A 27,974-nucleotide genomic window follows, 5' to 3' on the forward strand; every position below is an offset into this window, starting at 1 on the left:
ATCTCCTAACCCAGTCAATTTCCTGGGAAATTCTTCTCTCCAAAACCTCAATTTCCTCAATCAGAAGAGATCCGGCTTTGACGAAGTAATTGACAATGGGGCCCTTTGCGGCTCCAGCCGCAGCTAGTGTGGTTTTGCTTCTGGTTTCTCTAGTGCTCATTGCTCCGTTGGTTGGGAGACCAGATATGCCAAAACAAAGGGGGGGGGCCCGGACCGGACTCGCCCGTACTCGAACGGCCTCAAACGGCCCGCTCTTTGCCAAGTCTTCGCCCCGAGCTCCGTCCCGCGCGCGTCCCTCGTCGCGGTGGAGAATGCACCTGTGAAGTACGAGGAGGCTGAGGGCGTGGCCGCCGGGGGAAGAGGCACCAGCTGTGCAGAATGGAGGATGCTGGTCCTCGCAGTCCCCCGGTAGGCTCCACGTGCTGCATTCCAACCAAAGTCCTCAACCTGGGCTGTTGTTCACTGGGAGCGAGTGTGGTATCCGCCGACTGCGGAGCCGCTCACACCAGCTGAGACAGCCTCAGCGAGCAGGTAGAAAACAGGGAAGTTGACACGATCCTCGCAGCTACAGAGTTAATCTGTGAGCGGCACCCGCGGAGCGGGTGTCGCGAAAGGTAGAGGAAACAGGAACAGCCTCAGAATGCAAGCAGGAGTCAGGTACAATCCTCGTGGCAAAGGAGATTTCCTCTGTGAGCAGCACCCGAGCAGCGGGTGTTGCGAAGGGCAATTAAGGCTGGAGGCTGAGGGCGTGGCCGCCGGGGGAAGAGGCACCAGCTGTGCAGAATGGAGGATGCTGGTCCTCGCAGTCCCCCGGTAGGCTCCACGCGCTGTATGCCAACCAAAGTCCTCAACCTGGGCTGTTGTTCACTGGGAGCGAGTGTGGTATCCGCCGACTGCGGAGCCGCTCACACCAGCTGAGACAGCCTCAGCGAGCAGGTAGAAAACAGGGAAGCTGACACGATCCTCGCAGCTACAGAGTTAATCTGTGAGCGGCACCCGCGGAGCGGGTGTCGCGAAAGGTAGAGGAAACAGGAACAGCCTCAGAATGCAAGCAGGAGTCAGGGACAATCCTCGTGGCAAAGGAGATTTCCTCTGTGAGCAGCACCCCACATTTCCGTAAACAATACATTTCTATTTTGAAAAGGAAAAATATAAACATTTGGCTAATAATAGAAATGTATAGGACTACCATATGGCAGCAAGCTAATCAACTGAATACCTGTGATCCCATTTATTAGTGATTGCTAATTAAGGCAAAGTTAGTCAATTGTGTAGTCCTCAGAACAATAACAATCTTTGTGGAACACTACATTATTATAGCTCATTTATGCTAGAAACAGTTTGACTTGCCTCACCTTCCGAAGTGAAATTTGCCAAAAATAGAGAGGATAAGCTACTTATACCGTTAATATTAATGCTCTGTAATGGGTATTCTATTCTCTCTCACTCCATAAACAGTAGAATATGTTTCATTCATGAGGGGTCCCTCAAATAATAAAATTAAAAGAAAACATGTCCACATAGTGCAACCTTTTCTAACTTGTCTTCTGAGTGTTTAAGGTAAAAAACGTAGCCGAATTTGAAAAACAGAATTACCATCTGGAAAACAATTGTTTTACCCATTTTAAAACTGAAAAAGAGAAAATGTACCCTTTATAAAAACATTACACCAGGGGCGGCCTTAGGCATGTGCAAGCTGTGCACCTGCACAGGGCCACCAAACCCCAGGGGCCACCACGCAAATATATATCCTTAATATAATAATCCTCTGAGGATGGATACATATGTGCGTAGCGGCCCCTGGCAGGGATTTGGCGGCCTCCGGCTCTGTTCCACTTCCAAACACCCTGACCCCCCCCCCCCCCCCCCCCCCACCTCCTCTTCACTGGGCTCTGCGCTCCGGCCCGCCTGGACCCCCTCTTCCGGGGCCCCCTACCAATGCTCGCTGCCCAGGGCCGCCATGAGCCTAGAGCCGCCCCTGATTACACATATTCAAATGAATATTGTGCTAAATTGACACTGCAACTTTACGAATTCCAGAAGGCAGTGCATGGTCTATGAAGCTGTTTATTTTTTAGGTTAACAAAGTGCAATGACCAAGACACCCTTGAAATTCACCCAACCATTTTTTAAGAACTCTTCAGTGGGTTATTTATGGTTGCAGATAAATAACCCATGAACGAGAATTTCCCTTCTCTGCTCTGTAGATCTCAAGTGATTATGTCAAATGAACTGGTGATCATCAACAAGGCACCAAATACCACCTGACATCAGGAGGGATAAAAGAGCGATTCAGGCTAATAGGTCCAGAGTCAGATCATCACCAAACAGTTGATACCAACTGCTTTTAGTAAACATAACAACAATAATAGGAAAAGCTGCTATAGGCATTAGAAAAAGGAAAAGCTACAAGGAGTGACCCAAATTTGCTGTGAAAATCAGAGCCTGAGCTCAAGAAAAAAATCAGGTAAAGAAATATGTTGTCTCACATCCACCCTTTCCATATGCCGAAAACAGGAACTGAACTCTAAAGAAGTGACTCTGTCACATCTTTGATTGATAGGTTCATGTGATTCCTAATAGACTGACACCCATCTTGTTTTGTACACTTTATATGATCAAGCTCAGCCTTCCACCTAAAACTCATTGCATATGTGATCCCATGAAATAGTATCCCACGTTTGACATTCTGTGTGTCCTGTGGTAATCTGGAAGACCACTGCCTGCACTCAACACCCTCAACTACCCAGAGGAACCCTTCTGGACTCCAGTGGGCGTGGAGGCACCAGAACAACTTTGACAAACAGAATACCCTGCTCTGAAAATGGCTCAAACTCTGATGTGCTGTACACAAATGTATCCAAGATTACATCTGCTATGAAACCTTCATCACCGTTGTTAGGTCTGGGGGTCTCTAGTTGGCAACGGTTATCACCTTTGTCAAAATAGGGACCCTTACCTCTAAGTCAGGATAAGGGGATTACACTCCTTAATAACCCCTGCTCACCCCCTTGGTAGCTTGGCACGAGCAGACAGGCTTATCTCAGAGGCAGTGTGTTAAGCATTTGTGAATATACACAGTAATACAGTGGCAACACTACATATGGACACAACACAGGTTTTATAAAAATAAGTATTCTTTATATAGACTTAAACACAAGACCACAAACGACAAAAATCCACAATACTACACCTAAGATTACTTAAAAGATGATTAAAGTCTCTTAGTTCAAGTTGATGATAATGTGGCAAAGTTCTCGACAAAGTACCTGGATGCGTGAAGCAAAGTAAACAAAAGGCTCGCAAAAGAGGATATGCGTTGGTTCCGTGATCCGGGGGAGATGATGCGTCGTGCCTCAATGCTTGCGCAGAGTAGGGGATGCGTCGTGCTTCTTACCGGTGCGGAGGTGATGCGTAGATTCTCGTTCGGCGGCCCTGTTGCGGTGCGCAAGATGGCGCCTTGATGCGATGCGATGATCCAGTTGCGATGTGAGAAGATGGCGCCCTTGATGCGGCGATGTGATGACGATGCGATGACGCCCTGGCAGCCTTGCGGCGACTCTGTACTTTGGAGCCGCGACAGGCCCTGCAACGCGCTTCTCCGGTGATGCGATAACGGCTCTCTCGATGCGTCGCGCTTCTCCGGTGATGCGACAGCAGACAGCTTCGATGGACACACGCTTCCAGAGAGATGCAACAAAAGCTCGCTTCTCCGGTGTTGCGACATTTTCAGCTGCGGCGGCGACACGCTTCTTCTCGATGTGTCGTGCTTCCAGCTCCCAGCCGCACGCAAGTGACTGGAGTCAGAATTCCCAGTTAGGAAATTCAGGAGGGAGCTGGAGGTGAAGTCTTTTGGCCCTGAGACTTCAGCAGGAGGCAAGAACAGTTTAAGCCCTTGGAGAATATTCTATAGATAAATGAAAGTCCTAAAAAGTTCCTTCTCCTTTCCCTTGGCAATAAAGCAACCACTGCAGGCCAACCCAGCAAACAGCACACTGGCAGAGGGGCAGTCCAAACTCCTGCAGCTTTCTTGGTTCTTCTCCTTGGCAGAAAGGTTTCTTGTTCCAGAAGTGATCTAAAGTCTGTGGGACTGGGTCCCAATATTTATACCCCAAAAACCTTTGTTCTCTGAAGGCAAAGAGGCCTCTGTCTAGTTTAAACCAGTTCCTGAGCACTGTGTTTACATAACTCTTCTCTTCCTTTCACTGTGCAGGGCAGAAACATCAGACGCCCTACAGGAGGTGGAGCCAGCACAGGGGAGGGAAGATACAGCTCTGGAGCACTCTGTAGACATGATTCCCCTTCTCCTTTCACAGTGCAGGGCAGATACATCAGACAAGCCACAGGAGGTGGAGCCAGCATTGTGGAGAGAAGGCCTAGCCCTATTCAAGTCCCAGGTGCACACCTCCCTCCCATCTAGGTGCTGATCTCTCTATTCACCACTGGGCTGCCCCAGCCTTTCTCCAAGAATTTCCCCAGCCCTGTCACACACAAACCCAGACAAGGAATACACAAGTCAGCAAATGGTTTGGCAAGCAAATACCTACTTTCTAAAAGTGGTATTTGCAAACACAGAATATTAAAATAAACTTTACTAAAATATGTATTTTATTATTCTGAGTTCAGGCATACTAAATTCGAATTTCTACCATGTTCCCTGAGTCAGCTAGGATTGTAGGTATGTAACAATCTTAACTGCCCCTTCTGGCCTATGAGAACAGGTAGCCTTCAATAGTGAAAAACGAAAATGGCTGTAATTCACTATTAGGACATGCTACACACATCAGAGTATGTCCTACCTTATACTTACAATGCACCCTGCCCTTGGGCCTACCATAGGGGTGTCTAATATGAAGCAAAGAGAAGGTTTAGGGACTGGCAAGGGGGTGCCCTTGGCCAAGTCGACATGGTAGTCACAGACTACACACAGGCCTTGCAATGGCAGGCCTGAGACATACTTTACAAGCTGCTTCTGTGGGTTGCACAACCAGTGCTGCAAGCCCACCAGCAGCATTTGTTATACAAGCCCTGGACACACATGGTGCACTGTACTAGGGGCTGGAAGTAAATCAAATAAGCCAATCATGGAATCCAATCAGTATATCTATTTAACATAGGGAGCACTTGCTCTGTGGCCCTGATTAGCAGTGGCACAGGGCCCAAATTTGATTGATTTGATTTGATTTATCATTTTGTAGAGCGTGCGAATGCCCATGGGGGACTTACAGGCCGACAATACAGAATCTAGCAGGCAGTGAAGAGCCAAGTTTTCACTAATTTTCTAAAGGAGAGCAGGGATGGGCTGTCTTTAATGGAGATTGGGAGCAGATTCCATACCTTTGCTGTGTGTAGTAGGAAACTTCTACCTCCCCATCTGGCCCTTCTATGTTTCGGAACCCGGATTAATTTTGATTGGCTAGATCTAAGAAGCCTAATGGGTTCGAACAGTTTCAGATGGGATTTTAAGAACAGCGAGCCAAATCCGTGCAGCGCCTTATAAGCCAGGCATAGCGATTTAAACTGAACTCTTTTGGCGATGGGGAGCCAATGAAGAGTTTTTAATTTATGGGCAATTGGCTCATATTTGGGAATGTCCAGCACCAGCTTGCGGCTGCATTCTGCAAACGTTGTAGTTTTGCTAAAAGTTGGACCTTGGCTCCCGCGTGCAAGGCATTTCCAGAATCTATCCTTGACAAGGCCAGGGCAGTCACCACCATTTTCCGGGCATCAGCTGGAATGTAGGGCAGCAGTTTTCTAATCATTTTCAAAATGTACCAGACTGATGAAGCCAGTTTACTGGCCTGAGCATCAAATGAGAGTTTGATGTCTAGAGTCATACCCAGATTTTTCAATTTTTCTACTGGGACCGGACAGTTACCAAGGCTGTCTGGCCACCACTCCGGGGACCAGGTGTTTGGATCAGCCCCAAGCACCATTACTTAACTTTTATCCCCATTTAACTACAAGCAGTTATTCAGCATCCATTGTCTGACTTGCCTCATACATTATCTGAATTTGTCCGCAGTCTCTTTAACATCCATGCTAATAGACACCACTATCTGGGTGTCGTCGGCATAGGAAACTGGGGTAAAGCCGCTTTCCCTTATGATTCCTGCTAACGGGGCTACATACAGATTAAAAAGGGTAGGGCTTAAAGAAGACCCCTGGGGCACCCCACATGGTGTTCTGAATGATTTGTATCTTGCCTCCCCCAGCTCTACTGAGAAATTTCTATTACGCAGGTAAGATGCCAGAAGAGCACGTGCCAAACTATGAACTCTGACTTCTGCCAGACGGGTCAGGAGTGTCTCGTGGCTGACTGTATTGAAGGCCGCCGATAGGTCCAAAAGAACCATGGCGGCCTTCCCTCCGTTATCCAGCACACTCCTGAGTTCTTCTACCGCCGTTAGCAGTGCCGTTTCTGTCCCATGTCCCTCTCTGAAACCAAATTGTGAGTGGTCTAGTGAATTTCCCTCCGAGAGGAATTGTGACATCTGCTTGTTCAAAGGTTTTTCCAGAATTTTAGCGGCGAAGTGTATCCTGGCAATGGGTCTGTAGTTACCCGGCTCTTCAGAATCTAAATTTGATTTTCTTTAAAGTGGCATCACTGAGGTGGTTTTCCAAGCCTCTGGAAAAATCTCAGATTTTAATATTTGTGTAAATAATTTCTCTAGTTGTAAACTCAGCAGTTCCGGGAAAAGCGGCATCACCTTGGGAGGACAAGGGTCCAAAGGGCTTCCGGATCTGGTGGTCTTCACCACTTGCAGAATCTGATCTGCTGAAGGTGGTGTGAATTGAAACCATGGACTCTGCGATATCGTCACAGATTCTTTAAAAGGTTCTAAGGGTACCTGGGCAGATGTACCTATATTGAGTTTTTTTAAAGGAATCATAAACTGCTGAAACTTTATTAACGAAAAATTCGCCCAGAGTATTGCAGGAGTCAGACGTCATTGCAGCTGCATATTGTTCTCTATTTTTGTTAGTTTTTTTACTGTGGCAAAAAGCGCTTTGCTGGAATTTTTTGTCTCATTAATTTTTTGAGTAAAATAGCTGCTTTTTTCTGCCATAATCAGATTTTTATAAACAGCTAAGACAGCTAAAGCATAAATCCTGCAAAAACATATCAAAACAGAGGAGGCAATCCGTCAAAAAATGGAAGGGAGACTCACGCCAGTGATGTCAGGTCTGACACGTGTCCCCTCCAGCTGAAATGTGGGGAGAACTACCCTTCCCCTTGGGAGTTCTCTTCACTAAAGCGGAAAAATCTGGACAGACCATCAGCGTTGGCGTGTTCTGAACCAGTGCGGTGTTCCACTGTAAAGTCCATACCCTGTAGGGAGATGGACAACCTCAACAACTTTGGGTTCTCACCCCACATCTACATCAGTCATCTGAGGGGCCTGTGGTCGGTCTGAACCCGGAAGTGAGTCCCAAACAAGTATGGTCTCAACTTCTTCAGTGCCCAGACGACAGCAAATGCCTCACGCTCAATTGCACTCCACCTCTGTTCCCGTGGAAGTAACCTCCTACTGATGAAGGCTACAGGTTGGTCAAAGCCCTCTTCAATAATCAGTGCTAGAACAGCCCCCACACCATGCTCTGTAGCGTCTGTCTGTACAACGAATTCTTTTGAGAAGTTGGGTGCCTGAAGCACGGGTGCTGTGCAGGGCATCAAAAGCTTTCGGACAGGTGTCAGTCCAGTTCACTTTCTTGGGCTGCTTCCTGGAGGTCAGCTCAGTCAAGGGTGCAACAATGTTGCCATACCCCTTGACAAACCTCCTGTAGTACCCCGTGAGTCCTTAAAAGGCTCTAACTTGTGTCTGAGTCTTTGGGGGTTCCCATGCCAGGATGGTATCAATCTTGGGTTGTAGGGGTGCCACCTGGCCGCTTCCTACCTGGTGACCCAAGTACACAACGGAGTTCTGCCCGATCTGACACTTACTTGCCTTGATCGTGAGGCCTGCCTTGCGCAGTGCCATCAACACTTCCTAGAGGTGCTGCAAGTGTTCCTCCCAACTGGCACTGAACACTGCAATGTCATCCAGGTATGCGGCACTGAAATCTTCCAGTCCAGCCAACACCTGGTTGACCAACCTCTGAAAGGTGGCAGGGGCATTCTTCATCCCAAAGGGCATAACCCGGAATTGGTAGTGCCCATCTGGTGTGGAGAATGCTGACCTCTCCTTAGCCCCATCAGTCAAGGCGATCTGCCAGTACCCAGACGTCAAATCAAACGTGCTGAGGTACCTAGCAGCCCCTAACCGATCAATGAGCTCATCAGCTCTGGGAATGGGGTGTGCGTCAGTCCTGGTCACTGAATTGAGCCCTCTGTAGTCCACACAGAACTGGAGTTCAGGTGTGGCACCCGGCGAGGCAGCCTTTGGGACCAAAACCACTGGGCTGGCCCAAGGACTTTTGGAGGACTCAATGACCCCTAAAGCAAACATCTTGGAGATTTCCTCCTTAATGTAAACCCTAACCTTGTCAGTCACTCTGTAAGCCTTGTGCTACACAGGACTGTCGCCAGTGTCCACATCATGGACGCACCATTCTGTGACACCCGGAACCAAGGAAAATAGATCAGAGAATTGCCCCAACAGTTGGCGACAGTCTTGCTGCTGATCAGGGGTCAGTGTGGCAGATAGGCTGACACAATCCACTGACCCATCTTGCTCTGTTGCAGACAGGAGGTCAGTAAGAGGCTCTGTCTCCTCCTCCATTCCATCATCTGTCGCTAGGAGCATGCCCACTTCGGACCTTTCTAAGTGGGGCTTTAGGCGGTTAACATGAAGGACCCTCAAAGGGTTCCTTGGAGACGGCAAGTTCACCAGATAGGTGACATCACTCTTGCGCTCCACCACCTCATATGGACCAGTCCACCTGTCCTGGAGTGCACAATGCTCCACAGGGGCCATGACCCAAACTTTCTGTCCAGGTTGAAGCTCAATCAGAGTGGCATTCTGATCGTACCACTGCTTCATCTCTTCCTGGCTGGCTTCCAGATTCGCCTGAGCGACATCCCTGAAACGCCTGGTCTGGTTTCTGAAGGCCAGCATGTAGCTATATACATCCTGGGGAGGCTTCCTGGGAGATTGCTCCAGCCTTCCTTTACCAAACTCAAAGGTCCTCTTACCGGGTGACCATACAAAAGCTCAAAGGGGCTGAACCCTAGAGACTTTTGTGGCACCTCTCGATAGGCAAACAGAAGGCATGGCAAGAGGACGTCCCACTTACGCCTCATTGGTTCTTCAAGACCCATGATCAGGCCCTTAAGGGTCCGGTTAAATCTTTCAACCAGCCCGTTACCTTGTGGGTGGTAAGGAGTGGTGAACTTGTAGGTAACACCACACTCCTTCCACAGAGACTTCATATAATTTGAAATGAAGTTTGTACCTCGGTCAGACACAACCTCTCTGGGGAACCCCACACGGGAGAAGATCCCCATCAGTGCACGTCCCACCACGGGGGCTGTCACTGTCCTGAGTGGAATGGCTTCCGGGTACCGGGTAGCATGGTCCACCAAGAGCAAGATAAACCTGTTACTCATGGCTGTCTTGGGGGGTCTAGTGGCACCACAATGTCAATGTCCACCCGTTCAAAGGGGGTACTGACGACAGGGAAAGGTTGAAGAGGGGCCTTGTGCCTCCTTCCACTTTTCCCACTTGCCTGGCAAGTTTGACAAGTCCTATAATGAGTATCTGAACTCTTTCGCATCTGGGGCCAATAAAAGTGGGAGACAAGCCTTTCAAAGGTCTTGTTCTGCCCCAGATGACCAGCTAAAGGAACATCATGAGCCAAACCCAGTAGGAAGGTTCTGAAGCGCTGGGGTACCACCAGCACATGGGCTGACCCAGGCTCAGCAACCTTAGGCTCGCTATATAGGAGACCGTTCTCCCAGTAGATCTAATGTGATCCAGACTGATCACCTGCTGCCTGGTTTGTGGCCTCTTGCCTCAAACCCACAAGAGAAGGGCACTTCTGCTGCTCTTCACAAAATTCCTCCTTGGAGGGACCCCCCTCCTGCTGCCAATGGGTCAGCTCAGGTAGGTTCCCCAGTTCAGAAACTTGCTCACCAGTGGGTTCCAGGGCATTCCCCTCATGGTCTGCCTCCTCCTGGACCGTGGGAACAATGGGGGCTGGTTTCCCACACCCCTTACCTCTTCTCTTTAGGGCAGGTCCCTGGCCAAATTTTCAGGCTCCAGGGTCTCTTGAAAACCCTTAGCTGCCATAGACCGAGTGGTCACACATGCCCACTCAGGCAGACCCAACATCTCTAAATGCGCCTTCCTCTCCACCTTAGCCCAAGGGGAGCTTTCTAAATCATTGCCCAACAGGCATGGATGGCCTCACAGCTACTTGAAGAGTACCAGAGACCCCCCCCCACTTCAAGGGAACTTGAGCCACTTTGCAATGGCTCTCTGTGTTGTCAGCGGCAACAACTGGGAAGAATGCATGAGGGACTACCTGCTCTTCAGAGACCAAATGACACTTGACAGCTGTCACACTTGCTCCTGTGTCTCTGAGAGCTTCTACTCTATGGCCATTTATGGTCACCCACTGCCTGTATTTCTTAGTGTTATCAGGCAGCTGAGTTTTAGAGACCATCTCAAAGTCTCCTGATGAGGCAAGGGACATTTCTGCGGGACCCCACCCATCTTGGGCACCCATCTCTTCCCCACCAAGGTCGACACTGGTCATCTGATGGGGGGTGCACGGGGTGGCACATACTGCCCTTTCTGAGGACACTGGGGATCATACCAACGGTGTCCCACCTGCTTACACTGAAAGCAGGTAACAAGCCCCCTATGAACAGGTTTACCTGTCGGGGGTCCTGACTTCTTTTCAGGGGGAGGCTGGGAACCCTTACCTTAGTTCCCTTGGGAATTACTTTGGGGACCTTTTTGGAACTCCCTCTGTTTACCCTTGTCCCCCCCTCTCTTCTGCTGGGGACTCTGCCCACCTTTGGCGGAGTCTCCCACAAGATCCTTGTGGACCCTGGTACTGACCCAGCGGTCCGCCTCCTCAGCAAAGTTTCTAGGTTTAGTCAACTTTCTATCAACAAGGTGCTGGTGTAGCTCTGGAAAACAATTAGCAGATAAGTGCTCCCTGGCAATCAAATCATAGAGAGCTTGAAAATTATCAACATTGCTACCCCTCACTCAGCCATCCACTTCTCTGCAAAAGAGAGACACATATTCTACCCAAGTGGTTCCCACCAGTTTCTTACAATTCCTGAACCTCTGTCTATAGAGTTCTGGAGTTAACCCATACCTTGTCATCAGTGCTTCCTTCATGTGGTTATAAGACATCCTATGCTCCCTGGGCAGGTCTAACAAAGTATCCCTACCTTCAGTGACAAAGCAGCCCACCAACCCCGCTCCCCAATCCTTCTCAGGGACCCGGTGGGCCAACATTGCTATTTCATAGGCTGCAAACCACTGACCAATATCTTCACCTTTGTGAAAATCTTTGATGACATCTTTGGGAATATGTACTCTGCCTTCTGAAGGCACAGATGGTGCGCTGCCACCAGAGGAACTGCTCTCTAAGCCCTTGGCCTTGATCTCTAACTCCTTCAACATTCTCTCATGCTCCATTCTCATTCTCTATCTTTCCAAAGACAACCTGTTATTCTCTGTTTCCCTCTGACCCTCCATCTTAAGCTTAGCCAACTCCAGCTTCAGTGCTCTATTTCTCTCCCTGTCTTCCAGCTGTCTGGGGACAGGTCTTTGGAAGAGATGCTGCTACCAGGTGGGGACGGCACCCCTCCCCTGGATGGAAATTCTGGCCCATCAATTTGCTGATCTGCTTCCCCCACAGGCTCCACAACAAGATCAGGGACATTTCTGGCTTCTACCCAGGCCCTCAGTGCCTCAGTCTTCCTTTTTAGAAATGCCTGGTGTAGCAACTTTCAATTTCCTGCAGAGATACTTGAGCTGTTTCACAGTGTAGGTTTCAAACCTCTCTTCCTCAAAATCAAGATCCATAGATGCAACAGATGCTGGTTTACTCATGGTAGTAAGAATTGGGAGTCTTTAGAAAAAAAAACAACAGTTCCAAGGAAAAAGGATTCTATCTAAAAAAAGTATGTGGTCGGGTTTGGTCTGCACTCACTAGTAGTGTACACCAATCACTGTATATGAAACACAAATGCAAAGTCCAAATCCTCACCGCTGACCACCAATGTTAGATCTGGGGGTCTCTAGTTGGCAACGGTTATCACCTTTGTCCAAATAGGGACCCTTACCTCTAAGTCAGGATAAGGGGACTACACTCCTTAATAACCTTTGCTCACCCCCTTGGTAGCTTGGCACGAGCAGACATGCTTATCTCAGAGGCAGTGTGTTAAGCATTTGTGAATATGCACAGTAATACAGTGGTAACACTACAGATGGACACAACAGAGGTTTTATAAAAATAAGTATTCTTTATATAGACTTAAACACAAGACCACAACCGACAAAAATCCACAATACTACACTTAAGATTACTTAAAAGATGAATAAAGTCTCTTAGTTCAAGTTGATGATAAATGCGGCAAAGTTCTCGACAAAGTGCCTGGATGCGTGAAGCAAAGTAAACAAAAGGCTCGCAAAAGGGGAGATGCGTCGGTTCCGTGATCCGCGGGAGATGATGCGTCGTGCCTCAATGCTTATGTGGAGTAGGGGATGCATCGTGCTTCTTACCGGTGCGGAGGTGATGCGTAGATTCTCGTTCTGCGGGCCCATTGCGGTGCGCAAGATAGCGCTTTGATGCGATGCGATGATCCAGTTGCGATGTGAGTAGATGGCGCCCTTGATGCGGCGATGCGATGACGATGACGCCCTGGCAGCCTTGCGGCGACTTTGTACTTTGGAGCCTTCGACAGGCCCTGCGACACGCTTCTCCGGTGATGCGATGACGGCTCTCTCAATGCGTCGTGCTTCTCCTTCGATGAGACAGCTTCGATGGACACACGCTTCCAGGGAGAAGCAACGAAAGCTCGCTTCTCCGGCGTTGCGACAATTTCAGCTGCGGCGGCGACACGCTACTTCTCGATGCGTCGCACTTCCAGCTCCAAGCGGCACGCAAGTGACTGGAGACACAATTCCCAGCTAGAAAATTCAGGAGGGAGCTGGAGGTGAAGTCTTTTTGCCCTGAGACTTCAGCAAGAGGCAAGCACAGTTCAAGCCCTTGGAGAATATTCTGTAGATAAATGAAAGTCCTTAAAAAGTTGCTTCTCCTTTCCCTTGGCAATGAAGCAACCACTGCAGGCCAACCCAACAAACAGCACACTGGCAGAGGGGCAGTCCAAACTCCTGCAGCTTCCTTGGCAGAAAGGTTTCTTGTTCCAGAAGTGATCTAAAGTCTGTGGGACTGGGTCCCAATATTTATACCCCAAAATCCTTTGTTCTCTGAAGGCAGAGAGGACTCTGCCTAGTTTAAACCAGTTCCTGAGCACTGTATTTACATGACTCTTCTCTTCCTTTCACTGTGCAGGCCAGAAACATCAGACGTCCCACAGGAGGTGGAGCCAGCACAGGGGAGGGAAGATAAAGCTCTGGAGCACTCTGTTGACATGATTCCCCTTCTCCTTTCACAGTGCAGGGCAGAGACATCAGACAAGCCACAGGAGGTGGAGCCAGCATTGTGTAGGGAAGGCCTAGCCCTATTCAGGTCCCAGGTGCACACCTCCCTCTCATCTAGGTGCTGATCTCTCTATTCACCACTGGGCTGCCCCAGCCTGTCTCCTGGAATTTCCCCAGCCCTGTCACACACGAACCAAGACAAGGAATACACGAGGCAGCAGAGGCGGGCTCAAATGGTTAGGCAAGCAAATACCTGCTTTCTAAAAGGGGTATTTGCAAACACAGAATATTAAAATAAACTTTACTAAAATAAGTATTTTATTATTCTGAGTTCAGGCATTCTAAATTCGAATTTCTACCATGTTCCCTGAGTCAGCTAGGATTGTAGGAATGTAACAATCTTAACTACCCATTCTGGCCTATGAGAACAGGTAGCCTTCAATAGTGAAAAACCAAAATAGCTGTAATTCCCTATGAGGACATGCTACACACATCAGAGCATGTCCTACCCAGCTGCGGCCCGTGGAGGGAGTTTCAGTGGGGCAGAGAGGCGGGGCGGAGGAGGGGCAGGGTGGGGAGTGCTAAAAACCGGAATATGGATAATTGGAGGTAAGTAAGCAATTTAATTAATAAAAACGAATTTCGTAGCGCGCCCTGCATCTTAAAATGCGATCCAGGGCGCACTACAAAATTCGTTTTTATTTAATAAATTGTTTACTTACCTTCAATTGTCCATATTCCGGTTTTGAGCATCCCCCATCCTGCCCCTCCCCCGCCCCACCTCTCTGCCCCACCGAAACTCCCTCTACGGGCCGTGGCTGGTCCTACCATATACCTAAAATACACCCTGCCCTTGGGCCAACGATAGGTGTGTATAATATTGACGAAGCAGACATTTATATGATACCAAATACATATGTTTTCAGGCCTATAGTCTTCTTTGAACTACGAAAGAAAGACACCAGCAGAAATCCACAGAGTGGTCGCACGCTCTACTCTGTGTGTCAGTCAGCTGCAACGTGCAGAGCGAACGCAAGGCTTCCGAGAAATGACATGCCAGCTTCCAGCTTTTAGCTTGCTATTGCCAAACCTCATATCTTTCAGTAAAAGATGTCGACATGACATGACCTGCCCTTACTGGTCAAATACGTGCAGAACCCACGTACACAAAACGCTGATTTCACCTTTATGAAAAAACCCAATTCTGCTCTTGTAAGATGACACGTGGGTAATGTAAGCACACTTTCGAGCCTTAAAAGGGTATCACACCATATGTGCACTTCACTGATTGGTCTAGCAGGTCATACCCTCATCCAGATTACGTATGCTATGATGCCCATCCTGTGGGGGCATATACCTATAAAATGTCTCTGCACTGTCATACCAATTGGGCACTCAGTGAGCTTTTGCTGAGGTCTCCGTGTGCACGTATCTTGCATTGTGATTACTTTCTAATTGGGTTCCCAATAAATCTTGCATACTCAAACATGCTGAGAGCGAATTGTTTATTGAACTGTTGTCATTGATCTTTTTATTCTTGCAGTTAGTCATTGAGGCTTCAACATTTGGTGGAGAATGCTGCGGGCCCAATACAGCTGACTGGCTACACCGACGGAGCGGACACTGGGTCGGACCCTTTTGGCACCCTTCTGAGGGCGGGATTTGAGGTGATAACGTTCTGTTTGTTTATCTCTCCCCGGCCTGGTTGGTTGCTGGAGGGGGTCGGATCCTGTGGATGATCCGTGTGTGACCTCTCTGCTGTCTTTGGTCTTGTCCTGCTATTTTTTCGCTCTCGGCACGCTTGTGTTGTGTTTCGGACTCTGCTGACTCTTCTTACTCTTGGCTCTCTATGTCTGACGAGGTGTGCCTGTGTCCTGGGGATATTTACAAGGCTTGTTCAGACTCCATGTCTTTCGTGGTTCCTTTTCTGATCACCTTCTTCATTCTGCTGTTTCTGGCTCTGATGGTTTACGTGTGTTTTTGTCACCGCACGACCCGGGAGGTAGCTCCCGTCTAGCTCTCTTTTCCTTTCCTCCAGCCCTCGGTGCTGTTGACCTTTCTGACGTTCTGTGCCACGGGCGTGTGTTCACCTCTGTCATTGCTGCCTGAAGTCCACTGCCGTCTCTCACATACATTTTTTTTATCTTATAGGGTCTGACCTTGGTCCCCTGCGTTTCCTGGCTGGCTGGTGACGGCAAGCTTCTGCAGGATTCCTGGCCAGCAGTAACTCTTTGGTGACTTCGTGTCAGTGGGCCCTTGGCCAGCCATTGAGGGCGAAGGTCTGCAACCCCTACCCCGCCGCAGAGAGTCACCGGCAGCTGGAATGCGGGATACCATCGCCAGACCATTCCCAGCGGGTGCAGTGGACGTCGGTAGGCTCTAACAGACTGGACGAAGCCCGGTGAGTACACTTGGGAGGGGACTTTAACCCTCCGGTATTGGGTTGTAGCAGTTGGCCCCTCATTGTGAGCTGTGGCAGTTTGTGCTCCCCTGTGGGTGGTAGCAGGTAGCTCGCCGTTTTAGGACGTGGCAGTTTCGCTCCCCAGATTGGCACATAATAGTTGTGCCTGTTGAGTATCGCGATACGAGTGGCCAGGTTGGCTACTAGATTTAGTTTATACTGTGTATCTGATAGATTGTGATTTTTGTGTTCTAATGAGCTCTGGCCTGGGTCCAGCACCATCGCCCACGCGCAGCTGGCCTAATATTTTGGCATTTATGAGGAACGCCCCGGGCGCTCCTGGCTCTCTTGCTAACGCCAGTCGCCCTGCCTGGGTTCCGCCTCCACCCTCCCCCTGGAGACGTCCACCTAGGGGCCAGAGTGGTTCTAGGTTCGTGCCAAGGGGATATACTCGGAACGAGGAGGGGGGTGTGACGCCTAGTACAACAGTGTTTCTTTTCTCAATCATTATAGGTTTCATTGCATTTTTTTATTGTGTACTTGTGATGTGCTTGGCCTATGTAGTGGCCAAATATTGCTAGGAACGGATGAGTATTTTGTTGGCTAGGTCCTAGGTTACCATTGCCGGCTTATCCATTTAAAACGTATATTAAGAACATTACTGAAGGAGATCTGGTAGAAAACATCCATCTCACACACCCAGTTACCAACGTTGCCAAATAAGTACTCCCGCCCACAATACCCCTGGCCTCTGGAAGGGACTGGCTGGAAAGACCGATTAAAGTGCACCTCCCGAGAAAAAAAAAAAAAAAAAAAAAAAATTTTGATGGTTTCTGATAAAAGTTCTAATATTCCCCTCACTTTCTTTGGGACTAAGCACAGCAGACCTACACACATTCTCTGCACAGAAGGGTTTTTCTACAGCGCTGCTGCGTAGGATCCCCGTATTTGTCCTAGATGTTTTTGTGATTGACTGAACAGAGTGAAACAATTCACCACTATCGCTATATTGTTGAATGCCAGCACCCTGTGCCACAGCCGCACACAGGGTCTGTTTTCCTATCTTACCTGCTTCTCAGGCCGTCAAGGCCCAAACAAACAAAATAGGATCTGGCTTCTTTCTCCCTTGTGAAAATGCTTCGGTGAATTGGCGTACATGACCTGTTGGGGTGATTGATGTATGGCTTTCTTGTTGCCCTCTTGCAAATACTGTACGGCTGAAATATAAGTGAAGTATTTGTCAACCTATTGTGTCACATGTTACTCTATTGACGTCCACCCCGCAACCCATTTGTCTGGTATACTTGAACAGTTATTTGTAAAGCGGTTAGGACTAGCTGCTACACACGACTCAATCATGGGAAACCTCAATAGTAAAAAGAATTTAAATACGACTCAGCCAGCCCCACCCAAAAACTCACCTGCATATAATGTAGCTATAAAAAAAGGCTTAAGCTCAATAATGTACACACATAAGTGGCATGATCTGACATCTAAAAATAAGGATCTCCAATTCCCATGCAATGGCACATATGACATGGCCAAACTATCATACTTACGCCAAATGTTAAATATAAAAGGAAGGAAAATTAGAACTTTAGAGTGGGAGGCGTACCATAATTGGGACTCCGTGTTAAGCGATATGCGTTCAACAAGCGCAGTAAAATCTAAAGTCCACAGCGAACTTATGGAAATTAAAAAAAATATATTACAGGCAAAATTGGAGGGGAGATGGAGAAAAGAGCAATTAGATACAATAGGCGCATTCCCATGTGTACAAGTTAAAGAAGAAGAGGCAGAAGACCAAGTCTTAGAAGATATTCTTTTGGGATGCCTGGGCAGTGAGTCACTGCAGCAGGTACCTGAGCCAGAACACACTGAGCTAGCTCCCGGGGAACGAGACGCAGCCATAACCTTTGTACGCAGAGCATTGAAAGATAAGGTTGCGAAACCAGAATTGGAAGCTATCCAAGACCTGGCTACGCTGAAATTGATGAGAAAGATAGCTGTCAAAGCCGCTTCAGATTACAACGAGAAGAAAAATAGCGTTCTCAAACAATGTATTAAAAAACAGATTAAAATACCTAAGCTAATAGACAGTCCGTGGCAGCAATTATTTGAGGATGGATCACAGGATGACTCACTCAGCAAACAACAATGGCATTCGCTAATATGGGATGCATTTACATATGTCCATCACACAGAACACGACATTTCCACACTAGAGCAGTGTTTGACAGAAACAGAGCCAGCTCCAGAGAACAAAAGAAGAGGCAGTTTTGGGGGAACGGTGGGAGGGGCTTCAGCATCAAATCCAAATTCACCAAAACTGATGTTAAAAAGTGATTCTTTAAAGTGTCAGGCGCTACTACAGCAGCTTGTTGAGGGCTCACTAACTGTGGACTCTTTTATAAAAACACAGCATAGGAGATATTTAGAGAAGACACTGTCCTTAGCACGCGCAGAGTTAATGAACAAAGCACCCCAGGCCCACTCAGCATATGCAAAGCAAGTTGACGCCCAGACGACCACAGGTAGTCGTGCCAAACTTCCAGAGAAATATGATTGGGAAGTAGGGAAGTTCGGATTCACGGACCCAGATTTAGTAACATGGGAGGAGTCTAAGTTGCAGGACACGCTTGAATATGCTATAGATAAATTGCAGCAATGGAAGCAGCTAATTCACACATGTGCAGTAATTGACGTAGCCCACTCCCTGGCCCACTCCATCGCCGCGGCCAACACAACAGGCAACTCTACAACAACAGAGGCCCCATCACTTATTATGCCCCTACGAGAGATACCACCACCACCTGGCAGCGCGCCAAACGATGTAGCATATGTTTATGTCCCATGGTCAAGGCAAGACATTAGCGCCTTCAGCAGAGACTTCCCCCGTTTACGCGAGGAGCCCAGGAGATGGTACGAAGAGCTTAGCAGAATGACATCATTAGGAGGTTTACTGTGGCGCGACCTCGACACGCTCTTTAACATTATCATCCCAAAAGATCTGTGGGAGGATTGTAAAAGAGCGATTGAGTGGCCAGAGGCTGAACCAAAGCGGGGGAATGGAGGGACACCAGGCCCAGAGGTAGATGAGTTATACAAAAAAGTAGTGGGACATTTGAAGGAGAGGGTGCCGGAAGACAGGGTTGATTGGAGCAAAATTACAAGCACCAAACAGGAAAAGGATGAAAGTGTGAATGCATACTTTGATCGCCTCCTGCAAGTATATAGGCAGAACAGTGGATTGAAAGACCCCATGGGAGATGCAATGCCAGCTCTGGTAACTACATTTGTACAAGGCCTCGCACCACCCATCAGGACACACCTTCAGACTTCATTCGTCTGTTGGCAGCAGGAGAAAATAGAAAAAGTGCTGTCAGCGGCGAAATATTGCGCAGATTTCCAGGCTAGCGCTCAGGCAATGGAGACAGAAAAACTGAAGAAAGAAAAAGTCAGGTTAATGGTGGCACAGGAACGGTTCTATAGCAATAACAGAGGCAGGGAAAGGAGCAGAGGGGGGGGGCGAGGCGTAGGAAGACAGCAGACCGGTAGGACACCTTCCTTACCCCGCAGATCAACTTCCCTGCCACCCCAAGGAACAGCATGCTTCTATTGCAAGGATCCTAATCATTGGAAAGCAGATTGTCCAATATTAAAGAAAAGAGGTGAGGACAGTAGGTACAAACAGAACAGCGGGCAACAGGGCAGACACCAGCACGCCAACTACACTCAGCACACAGAGTACAGAGACAACACGCCACATGAAAATGAGTCCCAGCAGCAATGGGCAGGAGGGGAGGGATGGACCCCAGTAACGAATGACTGGCCCCCACCCCCACCCCCACCACCATTCTAGGGATGCCTGAAAGTGGGAAACTGCGTGATAATAACAGCACCAGCAATATTAGTAGATCAATCCGGACCATATGTAGAGGGAGAGGTATTGGGCAGGGTTGTTCCATTTCTAATTGACACAGGGGCTCAAAGATCAATGCTGAAGGCACTAACAACGCCTGAAGCTCCACTTTCTAGGACTACGATAACCGCAGTAGGCATGACTGGCCAACCGATTACAGAATACCTTACTGAGCCACTACAGTTTGTAGTAGGCACGATAACAGTGCACCACCAATTCATCCTTAGCAGGTTCTGCCCCGTGAATTTGCTGGGGAGAGATCTGTTATGCAAATTACAATGCACCATACACTGCTCACCAACAGGGGTCTTTTTAGAGAGCAAGGCAAATGGTTTAATGGTACAAGCATTCATGACATGCCCCGACCTCCAAATACCGCCAGAATTACGACATTGTGTGCCGCCAGAGGTCTGGGCAACAAGTGCCAATGACGTAGGGCGGGTATTGAACTACCCACCGGTACAGATAAAACTGAAGCCAGGGGCAGTTCTCCCAAGAGTGCCACAATACAAAATCTCAAAAGAAGGGGAGGAGGGCATCGCACCAGTGATACAAGACCTCCTGAAGCAAGGAATTTTAAGGGAGATTCAATACAGTCAATGCAACACCCCGATACTTCCTGTGAAAAAAGGATCCAAGGGCCCGAACGGGGCCCCTGTCTATCGATTTACTCAGGACCTCCGAGAATTGAACAAAATAGTCTTACCATCTTTCCCAGTGGTCCCAAACCCAGCGACAATATTATCTAATATACCTGTGTGGGCTAAGACTTTCACTGTGATGGATCTTAGCTCCGCCTTCTTCACAATCCCCTTGCACCCTGATAGCCAACACTTCTTCGCCTTCTGCTTCCGACAAAAAAGATTTTGTTGGACACGGCTCGTTCAGGGCTATACAGAGTCACCATCCATTTTCACACATGCCCTAAAAACAGATTTAGACTCCCTGGTACTGAAGGAGGGATCCACACTTATCCAGTACATTGACGATTTGCTATTGGCCTCACCTTCAAAGGAGGCTTGTGTGAAGGACACCATCGCTGTCCTATGCCACTTAGCATTGAAGGGATATAAAGTCTCGCCAAAGAAGTTACAGTTTTGCCTCACCTCTGTGAAATACTTAGGCCACGAGTTAACAGAAGGAACAAGGAAGCTGTTGCCAGACAGAATATCGACAATAACACATTTTCCCAGACCCCGCACTCAGAAGGAAGTTAGAGCTTTCTTAGGAGTTGCAGGATACTGTCGCCATTGGATACCAAACTTCTCTCTCATTGCAAAACCTCTGCAGGCACTGACACACAAAGGCATACCTGACACTGTACCCTGGTCACAAGAATGCGAGGCAGCCTTCAATGCGCTAAAAAAGGAATTAAAAGAAGCACCAGCATTAGGCATACCAGACTATGGGAAAAACTTTCATTTGTTTTGCCACGAGAGGGGGGGGTGCTCGACGGGGGTCTTGGCTCAGAAACATGGAGCTTTCTACCGCCCCGTGGCATACTATTCTGCCACTCTAGACCCAGTGGCTGCAGGGCTCCCACCGTGTCTGAAAGCAGTAGCTGCTGCAGCACTCGCCGTGGAACAATCAGACAACTTAGTGCTAGGACACACACTAGTGCTGCACGTGCCCCACGCCGTGGACACACTTCTGACATCCACTAAGACACAGCACCTCACAAATGCACGCCTCACCAGGTATGAGTTGGTACTCCTGACACCACACATTATAATCAAGAGGTGTACCACTTTGAACCCTGCATGCTTGTTACCCACGCAGCATGAGCTGGAAGACTTTGACTCAGATGATTCCTTCCATGATTGCGCATTGGCAATAGACAGGCACACTAAGATACGACCGGACCTTAAAGACACACCACTCCCAGATGCTCAAGGGGATCTATTTGTAGATGGGTCATGTTTAAGGGATGACACAGGAGTACTACAAGCATCCTATGCAGTGGGCACAGCAACTAAATTGTTGGAAGGAGGGAGACTGAAAGCAGCAAAAAGTGCACAAACAGCTGAACTTGTGGCACTCACCAGAGCATGTGCATGGGCTGAAGGGAAGAAAGTAAATATATACACAGACAGTCAGTACGCATTTGGGGTGGTCCACGATTTTGGCCAGTTATGGTCAATGAGGGGGTTCCTTACATCAGCAGGCCAGCAAATACAGCATGCACAATTGATTTGTGACCTCCTCCAAGCACTGCTATTACCTTGCAAGGTGGCCATAATAAAATGTGCTGCCCACACTTCCTCAAAAGACCCCATCTCCAGAGGCAATGCCTTCATTGACCAAGAAGCAAAGAGAATAGCGCTTACAGGTTGCGAGCAAGCTATGGTACAACTAGTAGGCAACAAGACAGGCACAATAGAGGATGAGGGTTCACTGCATTTTGATCCAATACGTATTCAGAGGGAGGCAGCTGACAGTGAAAGAGAGGAGTGGAACCAACAGGGATGCAAACAAACTGAAGAGGGGCTATGGGTAGGACCTAATGGCAGGATATGCTTGCCTTCAACCATGCTCCCTTCAATGAGTAGATTGTTCCATGGACCCTCACACGTGGGGCGGGATGGCATGGTCAGGTTATTCTCCCAGTGTTGGTACAACACGAAATTCCGCCAGACAGCAGAGAGGCTGTGCAAGCAGTGTGCTGTCTGTGCGCAGTACAACACTGGAAAAGGTATCCCAACTGCGCCTGGCCACTTTCCACCCCCCCATGGACCATTTGAAAGCCTTCAGCTTGATTTTATAGACATGCCCCCCACCCAGTCATATAGGTTCGTTTTGGTAATTGTTTGCATGTTTAGCAAATGGGTAGAGGCCTATCCCACCAAAAATTGTGACGCCCAGAGTGTGGCAAAGTGTCTACTTAAAGAGCTACTACCCAGATTTGGGGTACCTTCCGTCCTGGCATCCGACAATGGTCCTGCATTCATTTCCAATGTAATAAAAGGGCTTTGCAAGGGATTGGCAATTAAGCAAAGGCTACACTGCGCCTATCACCCGCCGGCGGCAGGGGCTGTCGAGCGCAGAAATGGAATTTTGAAAAGTAAAATTGCAAAGATCTGTGCGTCAACTGACCTTTCATGGGTAGACGCATTGCCTCTCGCACTTTTAGCAATGAGATGTACGCCAGACAGAATAACAAAGTTAAGCCCCCATGAGATCATATTCGGCCGCCCCATGAAAATACCAGGGCATATGTCAACAGCCCCCCTGTCAGTAATGGACGACTTATTGCTATGTTACTGTAAAGAGTTAACACATGTCTTACGTTACCTCCACTGCCAGGTGCTGACGTCCCTTCCAGATGCAGTGACACCGCCACCCCATGATCTAAAGGCTGGTGATTGGGTTTGGATCAAAGCCCACACACGGAGAAACTGCTTGCAGCCGAGATGGAAGGGGCCAAGGCAGGTCATCCTCACGACGGCCACAGCTGTAAAGTGTGAAGGCGTAGCGTCGTGGATTCATGCCTCACACACAAAGAAAGTAACGGGCGGAGAAAAGACACAACCGATGCAGGTGGCAGCCACCGGGCCCAGCCAGGGATACAACCTTCGCTCCCACAGCAAACAGAAACATGACCAAGGGAGTTAATGATCAACGGGCTGCTGGCTAAATGCAATGCTCCTGACAAATAGACTTCGATCTGTGTCAATACAAGCCTGCGGACAACGGTCCAGGATACAATTAACTATTTTATGTCCGGGAAAAAACATAACTGCAACTCTGACCCTCCTGGTACCGAGGCCTCTATTGCTCAGTGAGCTGATACATTTGATTTTCAATGATATTTCCTTTCCGGCGAGCCAAGAGCAAATTCCTGAGCAAGAGTTAACAGACCTACGTTTTGACATTCTCAATAGTTCTATTTTTGCGATACAGAGTTCTGGTTCTAGCATTATTCAAAACCTTGAACACCACCCATTGTGCCGCTTTTGCAACAGAAATCACTGGTCATAGGCCTGCTTGAGACAGTGAAAGCTGAGAGAAGAGCAGTGGGTAAATGCTTGACTCTAAGGGCAAGCCAGCATAGCGCCAAGTGGACCAACTTAGGGCCTATTCACAAGAAGATTGCATAGCATAGGAAAGGGAGAGATTTGTACAGAGTCATGCAGTCCACTGAGAGACATACATGTAATTGGAGAGCAGTGATTCTTGCAATATTGTTACCAATTCCAGCGGTGATAGTGACGGCAATTATAATAACATATTCTAATGAGCTTGAAATACCACACCTAAATGGAAGGGTGGGGGATGGTAGTGATGGAACTGAGCCAACAAAAATGCCAAGAGACTATGAACAAAATATAACAATGAACATTACTGGTGTGGGGGTGGATGTGAATAAAGGGGACAAAGAAGGATTGTGGGATACCTACGAAGGGAACCAATATGTGGAAATGTTGAAACTGTATGTGACAATTTTGAATATATCTGACTGCTATGTTTGCACACACCTGCCCACAGACACCACACATAGTTTAAAGTACAACGTCCTGCCATTATCCAAATATGTAGGCTGTGTCCTCTTGCGAGACATGTTCCAAAGTCAACACGGCATGTCTGCGTCAGTATCCATAGGTACACCCTCTTCTGAAATACTGACTGTTGATCCCCGCGGCAGCAAGGGCTATAGCTATAGCAGGAAGACAACAGACCCCCCTCCCAGACCTAAGAGGATCCCTTGTATGAATATGCAGCCAACCAAGGGAGACTTAGAGATGCTAAAGGGATTTGACAGGGCGTCCAGAAACAAGGAATGGAATGGCAGAGCAGGTTGGGATGACATAGAAACAGGTCACTTGAAAATACCAAGGTTCAGGGTAGGGGAAGTCCCAGCCCCCTCCTGCATCCTCAAGGAAGAAGTAGTAACACCCAAGAGAGTGCCGGTTCTTCCAAAGGGGGCTACCAGAACATGCACCCTTTCAGAACTGCTGTCCAAAGACAATTGGAAGGAGTGCATCTCATTTGGATGTACCTTCGAGGAGGTCGCTCAAGGAGAGCAGGGCCTATTTGATTGCGAGGACAGGATAAACAGGATAAAAGGCATACCACCCATAAAGACAGTTCCCCAGATTTACATGGGAATGAGCAGCTGTAACCACACAACCAGACTAACTCGAGTTAGGAGTCGTGACGAGCCGTCACCAGGTCTGGTAGGTTACAAAGGCCTTTTCTTTGTTTGTGGTCCATGGGCATACTTCTACCTGCCCCCAGGATGGTATGGAAGTTGCTACTTAGCCTCCATCATCCCAAAAATGACCCACTTCACAAATCTAGTGCCAGCAGAAAAACCAAAGATGACACTGGCGAGGGCCAAGAGAACGCCCGCTTGGGTAGACCACGTGTTAACAGGTGTTGGGGCAATGGTTCCAATACTAGGCAATATCTATACTTCAGAACGGATACACCAGTTGTCCAGGATGATTGAAGACCTAGCGGACTCTACCACTGACGCCTTAGGGAACATAACAGAAGAGCTCACCTCCATGAGGGCTGTCGTAATCCAGAACCGGATTGCTCTCGATATGATTCTGGCAAAGGAGGGAGGAGTCTGTTCCGTCCTCCATGAGGCATCTTCCCAAGCATCTCCCCTGGCTCCGAGCCAATGCTGTGTATTCATTCCGGACAACAGTGGGAATATAATAAAAGCTATTAAAAAAATTAAAGATATAAGAGATGAAGCCCATGGGATACACACAGGTAGTCTATGGGAAGAGGTGATTAAGTGGTTCGCCGGCTGGGGATCATGGATACTTGAGGCAGTTATAATAGTGATAGCAGCTATTTTGACACTGTGCCTCCTGATAAGAATATGCCCATCTTGTTGTGCAGCAATTTTTAGGTCCTGCGCTAACTGCATATTCAGGAAAAGTGGTTCACAACACCACACTCACAAGGATGAGGATGAGGATGAGGAACAGGAGATGATAAAGATGAATGACTTCTGATTAACATATGATTTAGTATCAGATTTGGGGATGACGAAGCAGACATTTATATGATACCAAATACATATGTTTTCAGGCCTATAGTCTTCTTTGAACTACGAAAGAAAGACACCAGCAGAAATCCACAGAGTGGTCGCACGCTCTACTCTGTGTGTCAGTCAGCTGCAACGTGCAGAGCGAACGCAAGGCTTCCGAGAAATGACATGCCAGCTTCCAGCTTTTAGCTTGCTATTGCCAAACCTCATATCTTTCAGTAAAAGATGTCGACATGACATGACCTGCCCTTACTGGTCAAATACGTGCAGAACCCACGTACACAAAACGCTGATTTCACCTTTATGAAAAAACCCAATTCTGCTCTTGTAAGATGACACGTGGGTAATGTAAGCACACTTTCGAGCCTTAAAAGGGTATCACACCATATGTGCACTTCACTGATTGGTCTAGCAGGTCATACCCTCATCCAGATTACGTATGCTATGATGCCCATCCTGTGGGGGCATATACCTATAAAATGTCTCTGCACTGTCATACCAATTGGGCACTCAGTGAGCTTTTGCTGAGGTCTCCGTGTGCACGTATCTTGCATTGTGATTACTTTCTAATTGGGTTCCCAATAAATCTTGCATACTCAAACATGCTGAGAGCGAATTGTTTATTGAACTGTTGTCATTGATCTTTTTATTCTTGCAGTTAGTCATTGAGGCTTCAACAATATGAAGCAAAGGGAAGGTTTAGGGACTGGCAAGGGGGTGCCCTTTGCCAAGTCGACATGGTAGTCACAGACTACATAGAGGCCTTGAAATGGCAGGCCTGACACATACTTTACAAGCTGCTTCTGTGGGTGGCACAACCAGTGCTGCAAGCCCACCAGCAGCATTTGATCTACAGGCCCTGGGCACACATGGTGCACTGTACTAGGGGCTGACAGTAAATCAAATAAGCCAATCATGGAATCCAATAAGTATATCAATTTAACATAGGGAGCATTTACACTGTGGCACTGATTAGCAGTGGCACAGGGCCCAAAGCATAAATCCAGCAAAAACATATCAAAACAGAGGAGGCAATCCGTCAAAAAATGGAAGGGAGACTCACGCCAATGATGTCAGGTCCAACAACTGTGGATAAGCCGGCCTGGATCTTGTTGGTTAGAGGGTGCTTTACATTACAACAGTGTTGACATTTCAGGGATTACATCAAGATGGGAGAGAGTCAGATAAGTTTGAAACATCTATTATTAGTAAGAACAGGCTAGTTTTAAATTCAATGTTTTCTTCGTAGAGCTTAGTCTAGGAATTGCCTAAAAAGATGAGCCTTGAGTTGTTTGGAATATATTGAGAGAAGTTTTAGCATTCTGAGATGGGGTGACGTAATGAATTCCAGGCTGCAGTAGTAACCATAAAGACGGCTGATGTTCTGAATTTAGGAGGTAGAATGACAAGAATTTTATGGCTTTCGACTTCTTGAGCCACTTAAGGTATTAAATAGTGTTATAGTGTTTTATTAAAACTACAAAATGTACAAATATTGTGTGAAAATTGTTTTTGAAAAGTTGATGTATAGAGCTGTAACCGAAGAACTGATGACTTGCGCCTGAAATTAGTTATCTAGGTCATTTAGAAATATGATAGTTATGCCACAATTTCGTGTGGCACGCCATACTTTTTTTTAAATGGATGCTGTTTATAGAGTTCTATTCAGCTTCTCCTGCTTATTCCCCCCTACCAGTCAGTATCTCACTGCAAAGTCATCTCTCCCCTTGTATCTGCGGAGCATCTATCAGATGACGTCAATGTATTAGCAGTGTATAATATCTTCTTTGAAAGTGTGTAATGTGAATGAGGTTTCTATGGTGTATCCAAAGTATTACTCTCAAGGATTTCCTCTGGAAATTCGGTTGAAGAGGTGTTGGCTCTATGAGCTATGGTTCAAGAAATGTTCTCAATTGTATTTTACATCTCCGGAGTGCAATTGCTGAGGAAGGAATGGAAGATTTCTGTTATCTTAAGAACTGAGTTTTTGCTAAATAGTTGAGTATTTTTTTAATTATTATTACTTTGTTGTTCATGATTTACCAAATATCACCCTAACCCTGATCATATGTCTAT

The 27,974-nt window shown here is 47.7% G+C and overlaps 1 long non-coding RNA gene across 1 annotated transcript; it reads left to right on the top strand.

Annotated features, from left to right (window-relative positions):
- The first annotated feature begins 14,769 nt into the window (after positions 1 to 14,769).
- Positions 14,770 to 26,499, top strand: LOC147712765 (uncharacterized). The gene is made up of 2 exons (XR_015296020.1): positions 14,770 to 15,972; positions 23,198 to 26,499. It is a non-coding gene; the product is annotated as an uncharacterized LOC147712765 (long non-coding RNA).
- The last annotated feature ends 1,475 nt before the right edge of the window (positions 26,500 to 27,974 follow it).

The sequence above is a fragment of the Lissotriton vulgaris genome, chromosome 5 (assembly GCF_964263255.1).
Source record: "Lissotriton vulgaris chromosome 5, aLisVul1.2, whole genome shotgun sequence".
NCBI classification, from domain to species: domain Eukaryota; kingdom Metazoa; phylum Chordata; class Amphibia; order Caudata; family Salamandridae; genus Lissotriton; species Lissotriton vulgaris.